The sequence below is a fragment of the Mus pahari genome, chromosome 19 (genome assembly GCF_900095145.1).
Source record: "Mus pahari chromosome 19, PAHARI_EIJ_v1.1, whole genome shotgun sequence".
NCBI lineage: Eukaryota > Metazoa > Chordata > Mammalia > Rodentia > Muridae > Mus > Mus pahari.
The window spans coordinates 77,215,692-77,232,017 of NC_034608.1; the positions used below are offsets into that span (position 1 = coordinate 77,215,692).

The following is a 16,326-nucleotide window of genomic DNA, read 5'->3' on the forward strand; positions in this document are numbered from 1 at the left end:
AGAGAGAGAGAGAGAGAGAGAGACAGAGAGAGAGACAGAGAGAGAGACAGAGAGAGAGACAGAGAGACAGATAGACATAGACACAGAGACAGAGACAGAGACAGAAAGGGAGACAGACAGACAGAAAGAGACCGGGAGAAGTAGAAACAGAGATTGGGGCACCTATGTAGAGTTCAGAGGAAAACTTCCAGGAATTTCTTCTATTATGTGGGACCTTAGAGTCTAACTCAGGCTTTATGTTCGGCAGTTAGAGCCTTTAACCAGAGTACTACTGTCTGTCAATAGTAGATATTAACTGTTATCAAAACAAATACCCAAGAGTGTGGAGGACTGCAGATGTTGGATAATTAGCTTGATTTAGACAGCCTGTGTTGTGTATATATTTCCAAGAAAAGTTTTGTTAATTGAATTAAAAATGCCAAAGGCATCTCCAGGTTTTTCTTTTCCAGCCTAATTGTGTCAAATAAAAGTAAATGTTTTACTTTATTCAAAATTACTGTGTAAAGTTGAACTTCAGGTCCCTGTGAGCAGTAAAAACATGCTTTCTTACACAGCATTTTATCTGTTTCAGGCATGTGTAAATAGAAGAGGATGCCACTTCTCTTATGTGTTCTCTTATCTATAGCATGTGGGGCTTCCATTGGTGAGGAAGCACAGTAGATAATTGCAATTATTTAACTCACCTTTACACCCATCTGGATGAAGATAGAAATGAAAAGGTGATATTACAGTTAACTCAGTATAGTCCAGAAGGACAAAGCCAGTCACACTAGCCTTCTGATTGTGTTGAGGCTGCATTCATACAATCTACAAGTATATTGTCTTAGTTAGGGTTTTCATTGTTATGAAGAGACACCATGAAGAAGGCAATTCTTTTTAAAATTATTACTCATTCCTTTTGTTTACATCTCAAATGATGTGCCCCTTCCTGGTTAACCCTCCACAAACCCCCATCCCATATTCTCCCTTCCACCTTTGCCTCTAAGCGGGTGCCCTCCCTCTCTCACCCCACTGCTCCAGTATCCCCCTATGCTGGGGCATCGAACGTACACAGGATCAAGGGCTCCCCTCCCTTTGCTGTCAGACAAGGCCATCCTGGCTACATATGTATCTGGAGCCATGGATCCCTCCTTGTACAGTCCTATCACCAGTGGACAGATCACGGAACCAAGGCAACCTTATAAAGGCAAACATTTCACTGGGTGCTGGCTCACGGTTTCGGAGATTTAGTCCTCTGGCAGGAAACACGTCAGCATGCAGGCGGACATGGTGCTGGAGATGGAGCTGAGAGTTCTGCATCGGGATCTGAAGGCAACCAAGAGAGACCGTCTCACGGGCAGATAGGAGGAAGATCTCTTCTGCACTGGGTGCAGCCTGAGCATAGGACCTCAAAGCCCACCTACACAGTGACATACTTCCTCCAACAAGACCACACCTACTTTGTATTTTACAGTCCAGTCATTGTCCCCCCTCCCTGTTCTGCCCTCATCCCATTCTTCCTCCCCAAGAGGATGTTCCCACCCTCCTACATGCCTCCACACCCCAGCAGGCCTCCGGACTCCCTGCAGCTTCAAGTCTCTCAAGGGTTAGGTGACCACACCTACTTTAACAAGGACACACCTCCTAATAGTGTCACTACCTGTTCTAATAAGCCTGTATAAAAGACGTAAGCCAGATATTTTATTTACAAACCAAATGCCTAGATTGGGCAGATCTAGGGCAATTTTAAATTATTCCCCATGTCAGATTCCTCCTTTCTGTCCTTTGACTTGCTGAGAGGCATCATTACCTAGTGAACCATTTTACTTGCCCTAACAAAACACACACACACACACACACACACACACACACACACACACACACACACACACGTGCACACAAGTATGTGTGTGTATATGTATAACTCTAACAACTATTTTAGAATTCTATCAAAAGTCGTGATATTAGTTGCTTTTATTATTGCTATAACAAACTATCTAGCAAGACACAATTAAAGGTACATTCTGGTTTATTTATTTAGTTCAAAGAGATCATTCCATCATTGCAGGGTAACAATCATGGACAGGGAAGTCATGGAGCCAGGGTGAAGAATAGTCCTATTGTATCAACACTCAGGAAGCAGAGTAGATGGGAAGTGGATCCAGGCTGTAAGACAGGAGTGCCTGCACCTCCCTCCATGTAATCTCCACTTTCTAAAGATTCTATAAATTTCCAAATAAATCTCACTAGCTTAGGCCCCATTTAAACATATGCATTTCTGGGGGATATTTCTCATTCCATGTACCAGTCATACTAATACAATAAATATTAAAGTTGTTATGAAGTTGGTATGATAAGAATAATATAAATACACAGCATAGGAGTAATTTCTGATCATTCTTTGTATTTATTATAAATAATCCCAATACTTGCCCTGAATAAAATGCTGGCAATGAATATTGTGGGTTTTCCTTAAAGAATACAGCTACAGTTATGTTCTATAACTATCAAAAACTCCTATCTGAATGATGCAATATTTAATCAGCAGTTTCAATACTTCACCTTATATTTCAAAGTCATTCAGATAATTGAACACATAATATCTACTAATGTCTTTTAAATTATTACAGAAGGATCATTTTGAATATGAAAATATAATTCTTGTGTGTTGCAAATTAGAATTTAACATCATTTTAGCATGATGTTTTCATTAAATAATTTACTTTTGTAAAATAGGGATGGTTCTCTTACCAATTTAAGGTATTAGGTTCAAAATCTATATAAACGAGGCACTGAGTTTTAAGCCTGAATGCTTGATTTTAGAGTAACTATGAAAGTTCTCCATGAAATAACTTTCAAGATTGCACATGATTTAAACATGGTTTAACTGTTTGGAGAATGTTACTTTCCTATAACATCTGTGTATATGTCTACATGATCCATCCTCAGAAATTTATAATGTACTTAGCCAAAAGTCTTGGAAATACCAGGTTGTCATTTAATTTTTGTTGGGAGATTTATTTCGTATAATTTCAAAGTTACAGAAAAATCATATGGAAAAAATAATGAAAACAATATCCATTCAATGTTTGCTTACAACACTTACTAACATTCTTATCCCCACTTGCAGTCTCTTTCCTTGTCCTTTTATGTCATCTTTTAAAATTTTTCTGCATACATACTGTCCTCTGTGCATACACCTGTGTTCTATGTCATTTGAATGCACAGAAATCCAGCATAAGTATGTGCTTTTATCTATACATTTTTTGGTATCACCTAGGGACAAAGAAGCACTTCGTGACTCTTGGTGCAGTGCTGTGGATGATGAAATGTAACACCCTGTGCTCTTGCCTGATCCTCATGCCCTGCTTAGTCTTGCCAGGAGTTCCATTAATGGTATTTATGTCTATTTTTGTTCTTTCCTTAGGATTTAATCAAGGAGCCTGAATTGCTTTCTGCTGTAGTGTTTTTAATTCTCCTCTAACTTGAAAAACTTCTTAAGATTCTTGTGCTTTATGACCTTGACATTTTGGTAACATGGGCCAATTAATTCATGAATATTTTAATATATGTTTGTTTGAGGGTTACTTTGGCTTTACACAGACTATTTTTTTTCTTTTGGCCAGGAATATATGATTAGTTTTCTTTGTAGCACATCATATGTGGACGGGCTTTATTTGTTGTTATGGTGATGCCTGGCATCTTAGTATCAAGTTGCAGTCTGTGATTATGAACATCAGGAAGTGAAGACTTCATTACAATAATAATCAGACACTGTGCAGCTGTGAAATTGCTATGGTGGGTTTTAGGAGGCTTTTCTTTGTGTCTAAAGTTAATCCTGGTCCCAGGTAAATCACAGGAGGAGACATGACAGAAGCTGTCATGGACTGGGATTAAAGAAAACAAAAGAACTTCCAGGGCAAATGACACCCACAGGGACAGGCCTGAGCCTGCATCATATGCTGTCTCCATCTTTTCTGTCAGGATTGAGCTTCAGGCTTAGTATGTTCCCTTTGCCCTCATACTGTGCCTGTCAGTAACTTCAGATGACATCATTCAATAGGGGCTGGGATAATGGAGGCGAGACGATCTGTTCCCATACTGAAACATAACCCATTAACAGCGTTGACATCACGTCCTCGTTCTAGAGTTCTGAAGGTCCCATGAAAATGTCTGCTACTCCAGTTTGACATTCGTAATATTTCACTTGAGAAACTCTAACCTTGAACCACCTGCAAAAAGGAACTTGTGAACAGTAGCTCCAACGTAGCTAAAGTGATCTGCACTTCAGTTTAGTGTGTGTGTGTGTGTGTGTGTGTGTGTGTGTGTGTGTGCATGCACATGTGCAATGGCAATTGTATTCATACATATACAGATTGTAAGTGTGTGGAGATTATGTTCTGTACAAATGAATTTAGAGGACTGAGAAACTTGCAGCAGTGAATCACACTTTCCAGATTGTTCAAAACAGTTTTAGACTTTCTAGGTTTATCATAGACTGGCTTTGTGCATGTTTATAATTCTAGTTGTGCATTTTGGATTCTTTTCATTGAATTTCCTCAACATTGGTACATTTAATATTTTCCCAAACCAATTAAATAGAATTAATGTAATAGTTTAAGATAATAAAGTTTACCAGTAAAAATCTGAATTGTGTTATAAAATGTTTGACCAGATAAATTTGATAATTACTTTTTTAAAAAAAACTATTTAATCTTTTTTTACAGCCCAGATTTTAACCCCCTCCTAGTCTACCTTCTGACTGTTCCCCATCTCATACCTCCTCTCCCTTTTTATCCCCAGCCCCCCAACTCCCTACCCCACCAAACCTCCCCACTCCCTGGGCCTCCAGTCTCTTGAGGGTTAGGTGCATCTTCTCTGACTGAGACCAGACCCGGCAACTCTCTGCTCTATATGTACTGGGGGCCTCATATCAGCTGGTGTATACTGCCTGGTTGGTGGTCTAATGTCTGAGAGATCTCAGGGTCCAGGTTAGTTGAGACTGTTGGTCCTCCTACAGGGTCACCCTCCTCCTCAGCTTCTTTCCTCTTTCCCCACAGGGGTCAGCAGCTTCTGTCAATTGAATAGGTATGGATATCAGCATCGAACTTTGCTGCTTGGGTCTTTTGGAGGGCAGTCATGATAGACCTGTTTTATGTGAGCACACCATAGCCTCAGTTATAGTGTCAGGCCTTCAGGCCTCCCCTTGAGCTGGATCCCCATTTGGGCCTGTTGCTGGTCTTCTTTTTCCTCAGGCTGTTCTCCAGTTTTGTCCCTGAAGTTCTTTCAGACAATTATGCGTCAGAGATTTTGACTATGGGGTGGCAACCCCATCTCTCATTTGATGCCCTGTCTTTCTGATGGAGGTGGGCTCTACAAGTTCCCTCTCCCCACTCACTGTAGGACATTTCATCTAAGGTCTCTCACTTTGAGTCCTGAGGGTCTCCCACCTCCCAGGTCTCTGGTACATTCTGGAGGGTCCCCCCACCTCCTATCTCCTGAGGTTCCTTATTTCCATTCTTTCTGCTGGCCCTCAGGCCTTCAGTCCTCTTCTATCTATCCAATGCCTGATCATATTTCCCTCTTCCCCTCCCTGTCCACTTTTCCACCCAGGTCCCTTTTGTGACTTAAATCTATTGCTCCATGGAGTGCGAGGCAGGCACACAAATACTCTAGGTGTGTCTGTGAGAGTACTCTGAATGAGAGCAACATTTAAATTGAAGGATTGAGAAATATAGATGCCTTTTCTTACTATGAGTGTCTTCTCTAATCATGGAAGTATTTCCCAGTCTCCTTTTTAAAAACGTGTACATATAATGCAAATAGCTTCATTCGGGCACTTTTATGCAAACATGTGATACACTTTGACCATATGCCCTTCTTCATTCACAGGTTTCCTCACTCTCCCAACCACTGTCCATCTCATCTTTCCTCTCTCTTCTAGATAATTTTGCTTCTACTTTCCTGTCATATATACATATATTGGTTTTATGTACCTAGTATAGCATCCAGAACTGAGAGGAAACATATATTTTTCCTCTGGGCCTTGCTTTCCCTAACACAGCACTCCAGTTATATCTACTCTTCTTATAAATGGCATAATTTTACTGCTCTTGTTAGCTTAATAAGGTTTCACTGTGTATATAAAACACATTTTCTTTTCTCTTCTGTTGTCAGGCATGAGTTCATTTTGTCATTTTGCTACTGTGACTAATGCTGAAATAAATGTGGCTCTACCAGTCTCCCTGTGGCATGTGACCTCTAGTCCTTCAGAACGTATCTTGAAGTAGAGTGCCGGAGTAGGTCTACTTTTGTTTTCTAGAGGAAACTCCATATTGCTTTCCATAGTGGTTGACCTTACTTTCATTCCCATCTGCTCTGTGTAGACCCGAGAGAAGGGGAAATCTTGCTGTTTGATCATGTGAAGGATCCAAGTGCCCTAACATTGGTTTTCTCTGGCATCAGAAGCTCACAAAGACGAGCTTAAAGCAATGCATATAGTAAACTACATTTGTCACAATTTTTTTATTTCAATGAAAACTAAGAAAAACATTCTCACCTAATAACACATATAAGTTACTTTCATATGTGAAAGGAAATAAATTATCAAGTATCTTGGATACAACTGCTATTGCGTGCTCTATACTTAACTTATCATCTACAAATTTACTTAAAACAGCTGATTAAAGATTTGCACTCAATCAAACATTATTTGATGTAATTAGAGAAAACTGTAAGTTTTCTACTAAAGGAAACAAGTTCATATTTCTTTTTTAGGAGAAGATGCTTTTTCATCTTTGGTATTTCACTCCGAATCTCCAAAAGGGAAGCTCATAAACTTCACATAGATGTTCTTACACTTGTCTGTCAGCTATACTGCCAATTCATGCACACGCTTGTAAATTCCTGTTCCAATGCCCTGCTGAAACCCTTTGTCTAAATTGCCCACACATATATGCAGGTCATAGCTTTAGTTGTTCAAACTTTCTAAGCAAAGATGATTTCAGCATTCGTCTGTATTTAATTATTTTTACAGTTTTGGACTTTTATTTGTCACTATTAAAATCTGGATTTTTAAACAGGTTCTTGGACTTGTCCATCAGCTCATTCAATTTTAGCCCCTGTCTTGTCACTTGTTTTCCTACTACTACCACCCTCACTGGGGAGCTCCATAGGTTACCCAGGTCAAATTTGCATTTCTTCAGCATTTTGACTTTTTCTAACAAAGACATCATTGAGAGGATAAATGAACTGGCAAGCCTTTCCTATGTCTTCCCCAATGCTGTCTGGAATCAGTTTATTAACCACTTACTTCAAGTCATTTGTCTGCACTTCTTGGATCATGATTTCCGTCACCTTCTTCCGGATCTGGCAGACCTGCTACTACTGCTGTGCAAAAGATATCTTGTGTATCTGATTGCTGCATTTTTTTTTTTTTTTTTTTTTAGTGAAACCAACACAGATAAATCAGAGCAAATACCCATTGGTCGTCTTGACATCAAAATGAGCTTCAATTATGATCTGCCACTTTTTGACCATGGAAGGCATTTTGTCCCATGTAAGATCTAGGTCATGGAAGTTAGTCAGACAGTTTTTGCCCTGAATGTCCTTAGTAATTGGCATGAATTTTCTAAATGTAAGTTTGTCATTCTGTAGATTGGCAAGGCTTACTTAAAAAGCATGACCCTTGAAGACATCAGAGGCAATTTTGGTTTCTTGAGTACTTGTGACTAGTGTTTTTTTTTTCTAATGTTTCTAATATTGAACATAGGCAGAGATTTCACATCATACCAGTCATTCTTTGAAAACAGATCAACCACATTCTTCTTGGCCTTTTATGAGGCATTTGTTCTTGCTGACTTCATGGTGCCATTCAGAGAGCCAAAAAGGCATCTTTATTTTTTGTATGTTACTAATAACCACTTAAGCTTGGGTGTTTGGATGGCTTTTGCTTAGGTAAGCAACTTTTTCATAGGCAGTGTTTATCATAAGCTGGGTACCTATAACATGGGATTATTACTTCACTGAAAGCTAATCACTTCCTTTTTCCTACCTACTATATGGATTGATACACCACTTACATAGAGATAAGGTAAGCTCAGAGACGTTTGCCTTGAAAAGATTTTCATCTCATGCTACCAGTATTTTTCTTTCTCTCTTTACTTTGCATGCTGCAACTCACACTGAAGTTTCTTTTTATAACATTACCACAGATTAGGTGCTTGAACACACATTTTAGATGTTAAGGAATCAGCTTTTCTTTTTTAACTTTAATGCAAAACTGACAAATGAAATTATTGGCAGGATGTGAATTCCCTACAAGTGAAGAGAAAATATTTCAACATTCATGATAAATGTTTGCTAATGAAGACAACCTTTAAATTTGAAGAGTTTCAAACTCTTCTAATCTAAAAAATGCGCATTCAGCTAAAGAAAAACAGTACTGTTCATATTGCAACAACTTCTTTTCCTTCAATAAATTATGCTTGGCAAGCTAACTGTGTTGCCAACACTGCAGATAAGTTTCTTCAGAGGTACCTGCCAAGCCTTCTGTTTGTTACAAACTTGCTTAAACACAAAGCTTCAGACTCATTTTTCTTTTTCTTTTTCTTTTTCTTTTTCTTTTCTTTTCTTTTCTTTTCTTTTCTTTCTTTTCTTTTCTTTTCTTTCTTTCTTTCTTTCTTTCTTTCTTTTTGGGGGGGCGGGGGAGATAGAAGCTGTTGGTGTCAGAATTAAAACTGCCATGTCTAATACTACTTTTCTTCATTATACTCTTTTATAATTGTCATTTTCCTCCTTATTTATGAATATTCTTAGTGAGGAACTCATAAACGATTACACATGGGTAACGCTTATGAAGTTCCCATTTTTAGCTTTGGTATAACAGGTGGCCTTGAATGAACATATGTGAGCAAAAGGAGTTCTAAAGCTGCACCAGATTTCTCATCCGGATGCCTTTGTTTTATTAATCCTTCGGCAATTTCACACAATGATTTTTGATCATATTTATTTCCCTTTCTCCAACTCCTGCCAGATCCGCCCCCAGTTTCCAACACACCCAGCTCCCGGTGCCTTACTCACACAGACTTGGTAATACTGCTGCCTCCTCCGCCACCCCTTCCTCTGACTCATTTGTAAAGTCCAGTTTCTGTTACTCTTGGATGTGAATCTTACTCGACTCTCTTCCCAGAAGCTATCAAATATCAGTGGCTTCTCATCCGGTGGTGGGATTTAGTGATACCACCAACCTCCATGCTGGAATTTAATCTGGCTTGAGCTTATGCAGGGTTTGTGCATACTCCTGCAATTGCTGTGAGTTCATAGGTGTAAATGCCTTGTTGAGTCTGGAAAGCAATAGTTCTTTGAAGTCATCTACCATTTTTTTCTTTTTACTCTTAAATGCTGTTATCCAACCCTCCCCTCTCCCCATTTTCTCTTCCTCTCAGCTTCCTCTCTCTACCAGATTCACAACCCTCTGCTCCCCGCTCCCAGAAAAGAGCAGGTCTTCCAGGGACATCAACCAAAGGCCTCACAGGCTACAGTGAGACTGTGCACATATTATCAAATCAAGGTTAGATGACACAAACCAGTAGGAGGAAAAGGTTCCCACATGTAGACAAAAGAGTCGGGGACATCCTCCCTTCCTCTGTTAGAATTCCTATAAGAACTCCAAGCTACTTAAACAAAACATATATGCAGAAGACCTAGGTCAAATCCCTAAGGCTCGCTCTACTCTCTGATCTCTACTCTCTTCTGTAAGTCCAGGTCAGTTAATTTTGTGGGCCACATTCTCATCATTTTCCTGACCCCTCTGATTCCTCTGATCCTTCCTTCCACTCCTTCTTAGGAGACCCCATCTCTGCCCAATGTTTGGCTGAGGGACATGTGCTCCCATCAGTTGCTGGATGAAGTCTCTCTGGTCTGATTGATTATGATTCTGCTAGGCTTCAGCCCCCAAACACTATGCATACAGGACAAACTGTAGGTCCAGTGTTTTGTGGCTAGACTGACGTCCTCCTCCTGAGGCCTTGCCTGGTTCAGGCTCCATGGATGCCATTACCAGGAGTCTTTGCTACAGTCACTCCTGTAGAGTCCCCAGAGTTTCCATTGCACTAGGTTTCCACCTCACCCCAGAAATGACCCCAATTCCATTTGTTCCTTTCACGATTCTCCTTTCCTCCCAGACCCCATCCCTCCTGTTCTCACCCCCCGTCGACCAACAGTCTACCCACGAAATCTATTACATTTCCTCTTCCTATGAAAATCCTTGTATTTCCCCCGTAAGCCCTCCTTGTTAGTTAGACTCTCTAGGTCTATGGAGAGTACAGACACTGTCGACTTGTAAAGTGAGTACATACCAAGTTTGTGTTTCTGAGTCTGAGTTACCTCCATTAGGGTGATTTTTGTAGTTCCATCCATTTGTCTGTGAATCTCATGATGTCATTGCTTTTATGAGCTGAGTAATACTCCATTGTATAATGTACCATATTTTCTTTATCCATCTCTGGTTTTAAAAATACTTTTGCCTCAGTTCTGTGAAGACTTATAAACCCTAAGCAGTGCTGCTGCACGTATTATGGATTTCCCATTCTGGGCTTTGTATTACACAGTTACTTGTTCATTGTGTCCTCTATGTAATTCTATGTCCATTGGCAGAATAATGGTAATAAGTTCTCTTCTAGGACCCAGTCACAGGTTCTCGGCCACCTTAACAGCAACAAGTCTAGGTTTTACTTTATGAAGTAGGGCCTTAGAGACAACTGAGAGGTGGTTGGTTACTCCCATAATATTAATTCTTCTACTGTGTACCAGTGGGCATATCTTGTCAGAAAAATCATTATTTTAGCTTGATGGATTCACTGGTAGGTGAGATTACTTCTTATGGAAAGGCACATAAAATTTTCCAGCATTATGGAGGCTACACATTGCAGAGGAAGCTTCCAGATGAATCTCAGCTGATTCTATTCATATTTTATGACTCTATCAAGTTCTGCAGGACAGCCAAAAGTAAAGCATTGGCATTCCTCTGTCATGTTTTATACACTACAAGCTATCAAATAATAATAACAAAAAAAATAACAGGGATGGTTTGGTTCCTTTTGAGTTTTGCCCAAAACATCAGGATTCCTTTTTCAAATAAATATTCAGTGGGCAAGCAGGGTGAATGCAAGACACAAAAGTTAAAAAGAAATGGTCGGCAAAATCAGAGCATTTAAAAAAATAGGAGCTACTCAGGTTAAAATATAGACATAAGTAGAAAGTACTCCCTCATTAGCTACATGTGGAGGATCGCTACTCATTTAGCATGCATACAGCTGCTGTTTTAATTTTTACACTTTAATTTTATTATTATTATTGTGTGTGTGTATGCATTATGCGGGCAGCGTGTGCTTGCCCTGGTGTGAGTGCAAGTCTGTATAGTTTGATGTAATTCACTCTATCTTTACATATTTATTGATTTCAGATGACAGGACTCCATTTGCTAGTTTGTGTGGCTGGCGCCCTCATCCACTGAACCATTCCATGGGCTTACAGGTGTTCTTCTAAATGGAATAGCATCATGGCTTAAAATATTTGAAGACAATTTTTTTTTAGAAGTAGTTCTTTTTAAAATTAATTTTATTTTTTATTGGCTATTTTATTTATTTACATTTCAAATGTTATTCCTCTTTGCAGTTTCCCCTCCACAACCCCCTTATCCCCCCTCTTACCCCTGCCTTTATGAGGCTGCTCCAACACCCACCCACCCTCTCCTGCTTCAGCAGCCTAGCGTTCCCCTATACTGGGGCATCCAGCCTTTAAGGGACCAAGGGGCTCCCTTCCAAGTGATGCCTGATAAAGCAATCCTCTGCTACATATCCAGCTGGAGCCATGAGTTGCTCCATGTGTACTCTTTGGTTGATGGTTTAGTCCATGGGAGATTTTGGGTGGAGGGTCTGGTTGGCTGATATTGTTATTCTTCCTATGGGGTTACAAACCCTTTGGCTCCTTCAGTTCTTGCCATAACTTCTCCATTGGTGTTCCCATGCTCAGTCAAATGTTTGGCTGTGTTCATTCACATCTGTATTGGTCAGGATCTCACAGAGTGTCTCAGGGTACAGCTATATCAAGTTCCTGTCAGCAAGCACTTCTAGTATCAGCAACAGTGTCTGGGTTTGGCATCTGCAGATGGAATGGATCCCTCAGTGGGACAGTCTCTGGATGGCCTTTCCATTAGTCTCCGCTCCACTCTTTGTTCTTGCATTTCCTTTTTGACAGGAGTAATTTTATAATATTTTTGAGGTGGGGGTGGCCCCATTTCTCAACTGGGGGCCATGCCTATCTACTGGATATGGCCTCTACAGGTTCTTTCTCCCCTTTGTTAGGTATTTTGGCTAATATCCTCCCTGTTGGACCCTGGGAAACTATTGGGCCCTTGACATCTGGGACTTTCTGGTGGCTACCCCCAGTAGCCATCTCCCACTGCTACACACCTCCTTTCGAACTCCTGATCCTCTGTATTTCTTCCCCATCTCCTCCCATCTCTGAACAGGCCCTGTTTTTTCTTCTCCCTCCCTTGTCCTCCCAGATCTCTCTCTCCCTCTACTTCTGAGATTATTCTTCCCCCTTCTGAGCAGGACTGCAGCATCCACACTTTGGTGTGGTCTTCTTTCTTCTTGGGTTTCATATGGTCTGTGAGTTGTATCCACAGATTGTGTACCACATTTTCTGTATACAGTCCTCTGTTGAGGGACATCAGGGTTGTTTCCAGCTTCTGGGTATTATAAATAAGGCTGCTATGAACATAGAGCATATGTCCTTGTTATATGTTGGAGAATCTTTTGGGTATATGCCCAGGAGTGGTACAGCTGGGTCCTCAGGTAGAACTATTTCCAATTTTCTGAGGAACCACCAAACTGATTTCCACAGTGGTTGTGCCAGCTTGCAATCCCATGAACAATGAAGGAGTGTTACTCTTTCTCCACATCTTCTCCAGCATCTGTTGTCAACTGAGTTTTTGATCTTAGCCATACTGACTTGTATGAGAAAACTGAGTGAATATAATATATAATTATAAATGTTATTATAAAATGTATGTTAGTACATTTTCTAAAATGCAAATATAATTTAAAAATTTAAATTTAAAAGTAGACACAAAGCAGAAGAGTATAGATAAGTTAAATTTAGTGAGCAAAGTTTTTCTGAATCAGAGCAGCCTAACTGATAGTCAAAGTTTATCTTCCAGGTGCTGCAAAAAATATAAAAAACACACAAAATTGGAATTTTGAAATTTTGTATCTTATATAGGAATGTGTAAAATTAATTTGAAGCTAGTCATGGTGGCAGATCTCTATTTCCAGCACCTGTGATGATGAAGTTGGAAGATCATGCATTTCAGGCCATTTTGGATTACATTGATACATACTGTATCACACATACATATGAGAAGCAAGGTAAAAGAGAAAGGGGGAAATATAAAATACAGTATAATTTAAACACATAGAAGCTGATAAAATTAGCTGCCATATGTTAAAAAGAAAATTTCTCTCCAGGATATACACGCTACTGTTCTATTACAATGTAGAAAGCTCCAATTATTATATTCATAAAGGTTAAATGATTAGAAAGATTATGTACCTTCCATTTGAGATATAATCCAAGTATAAGCTTTTAAGTAAAAATAACTCGAAAAATAAATGTGCCATATTCTAGATTAACTCATGAAAACAACATAGAGAATGAAAGAAGAAAATAACTGTAGACTGACTCACAATTTTAAAGGATATCAATATTTCTTTCTTAGTAATACTTACTAGGAAACCAGTCTAAATCATTAACAACAACGTTACCTTGCCGAAATCCACAACATCCTGAACAGTAGACCAACAATGAAGGAAAATTGATTTTTGTAAGTGCATATGCTGAGTCTATGGAGCTGTACTGCACAGGGGAAAATGTCTCAGATGTCGGAAGATTGAAGTCGGAGCTGCATGGCTATCTAATTACAATGAATGGAAACAAACAGTGAAGCTATATGGAAGATCCTAAAATATGTAGAAATCTAGTCACAAAAATTCTAAGTTAAAATGAAATTAAGCAACTCAAAAGAGAACAGAACTCAGGATAGGAATGAAGAATATCAACAAATGGGACCTCATGTAAATGAAAAGATTCTGCATAGCAAAAGACCCCATCATTTGGACAAAGTGGTAGCCTACAGAATGGAGAAAGATTTTTCAAAACTACACAGACACATATAAAGAAGGAAAGAAGCTGGACAACAAGAAAGCAAATAATTCAAATAAAAATGAGGTACAGATCTAAACAGAATTTTCAAAAGAGGAAAATCAATGGCTGAGAAACAAAGATATTGTCAGGATCGTTAGTTATCAGGGAAAAGCAAATCAAAACTATTTTGAAATTTTATATTACACAAGTCAGCATAGATAAGATTATTAAACTGGTTACAACCACTCTCAAAGGAAAAATTAGTTTTCTTCAAGGGATTGTCCCTGGGTATACAAACCACTCTTAAAGGCTCAGCAATAGATGGTCAAAACAAGGAGAACACAGTGGTATATTTGGGTGTTCTTTGCCTAATAATGTTGTATCTGGATATATTTACTTAATTTTAATTTTTAATTTTAATTTTATTTTTAATTAGTCATTTTTTTGCTTCCTTACAAGTCCTTTGTGTACAACTTACATTTTTGTGCTTTTGTGGGATTTCTGTGTGAGCAAACATGTGTGTCTATGTCTATTTTCATGTTTCTAGAGCTTTTTCTTTGACTCTTTTTCTCCTGTTTGATTGTTTTGTTCCATTCCAATCTGTTTGGTTTTGTTTTGCCTTATTTTATTTTAGTTCTTGAAATTCCTGCTTGTTTTCTGAACAGAAGCAGAGATGGGGTGGATTCAGTTGTGAGGGGAGGTAGGAAGGATTGCAGAGGAGCTGGGAAGGAAATATGCTCTGTTAAAAAAGCAATTTTTGATAAAAGAAAAGAAAAAACAAAAAGAAACACAAAGATACAAGTGCCCATATAAACACAAAAAATAAAGACAAACTATCATGATTCCTTTGATAAACATGTTTGTAAAGGAATTGCTAGCTTTACTGAAGAAGAGGAAACTTCTAAAAGTGAATTTCATTCTACAGTATTGGAGGCCGTAAGACTCGGCCCTCTAGCACTACTCTGTGTAATGGGTCTTGACTGAGTATTCTTCACATTGTCCTTTCTTCTACCACCATGTTAAAATGCAGTGTTTCTTGCTTTGAGAAGATGCTGAGTCCTTCTAAAAGCGCAAACTGCACCATCATTAGATAACAAAGCTTCCATTGCCCTGATATTTGCAGCTTCAATCAGCATGAAAATAATAATCCAGTCCCTTTCTTATTGTTAAAACAGTACAACATACCAAACACAGTCTTACCTAAACAAACAAACAAACAAACAAACAAACAAAACAAAACAATAACAACAACAAAAGAAAAAATTTAAAAATATCAAGTGGATACTCATTTAGTACACAAACTCCATCCATGGCTTTGTTTAAATGTCACCTTGATCCAGGACAGATAAGTTGAATAGGTTTGCTGAGGATGGGCAAAGATGAGCAGCAGAAGTGTATTTTGGATTCTGTGTTGAAGACTTGAAACCTAGATGTGTGTTGACCAGATAGCTGGACTCACAGTAGAGATGAAATCAAAGGAGAGACACATTGAGTTAATGGAACATGGCCAGGTAAGGGTGTAGAGGAGTAATGAAGCACGGTGTAGCTTGCTTTTGTTGCATATAGGTTCATGACTCACAATCTAGGGAGGATAGACATTTAGAGGGATAACAAGAGAAGCAAGTAAGAACTGGTAATGTGCACTTGTTATTCATAGGATTAGTTCCACTTTATGGGTGTGTGCATGTATGTGATTAGGTGATTGGCAGGAATATTCAAGAAAGGAAATTGATGGTATCCTCCACATTATAATCATGTGATGAATTTTCAAACAGCAGGGCAAAGAGTCATTTTAAATTAACACATGAAAATCCAAGCCCGATCTTCACTAACAGTCACTAAGTATAGCAGTACACTGATAGAAGGGAAGAGGAATGAATACCTGGGAGAGAGATTCTGAGGACAGAGTGTCACAGAAGTCAGTAGAGCCCAGATTCTAGACTCTTCATGCTATTCATTACAATTTTGCAAAGTACAGGCAAAATGATGAGGAGAGAGGGAGAATTCATTGCTGCTTTGTGACAACATATTTCATAATCGTAGTCTATTTGATGGCCTTTTATGCTATGCATGATCACACTTGCATAGATGAACTGTTCCAGCAAAATAGAGACTGGGGATACAGACGTGATTGGGGCA

At 39.0% G+C, this 16,326-nt stretch overlaps 1 pseudogene; it reads right to left on the reverse strand.

Moving 5' to 3' along the window:
• Nucleotides 1–7,053: 7,053 nt before the first annotated feature.
• LOC110336270 lies at nt 7,054–9,233 on the reverse strand (annotated as a pseudogene).
• Nucleotides 9,234–16,326: the final 7,093 nt, after the last annotated feature.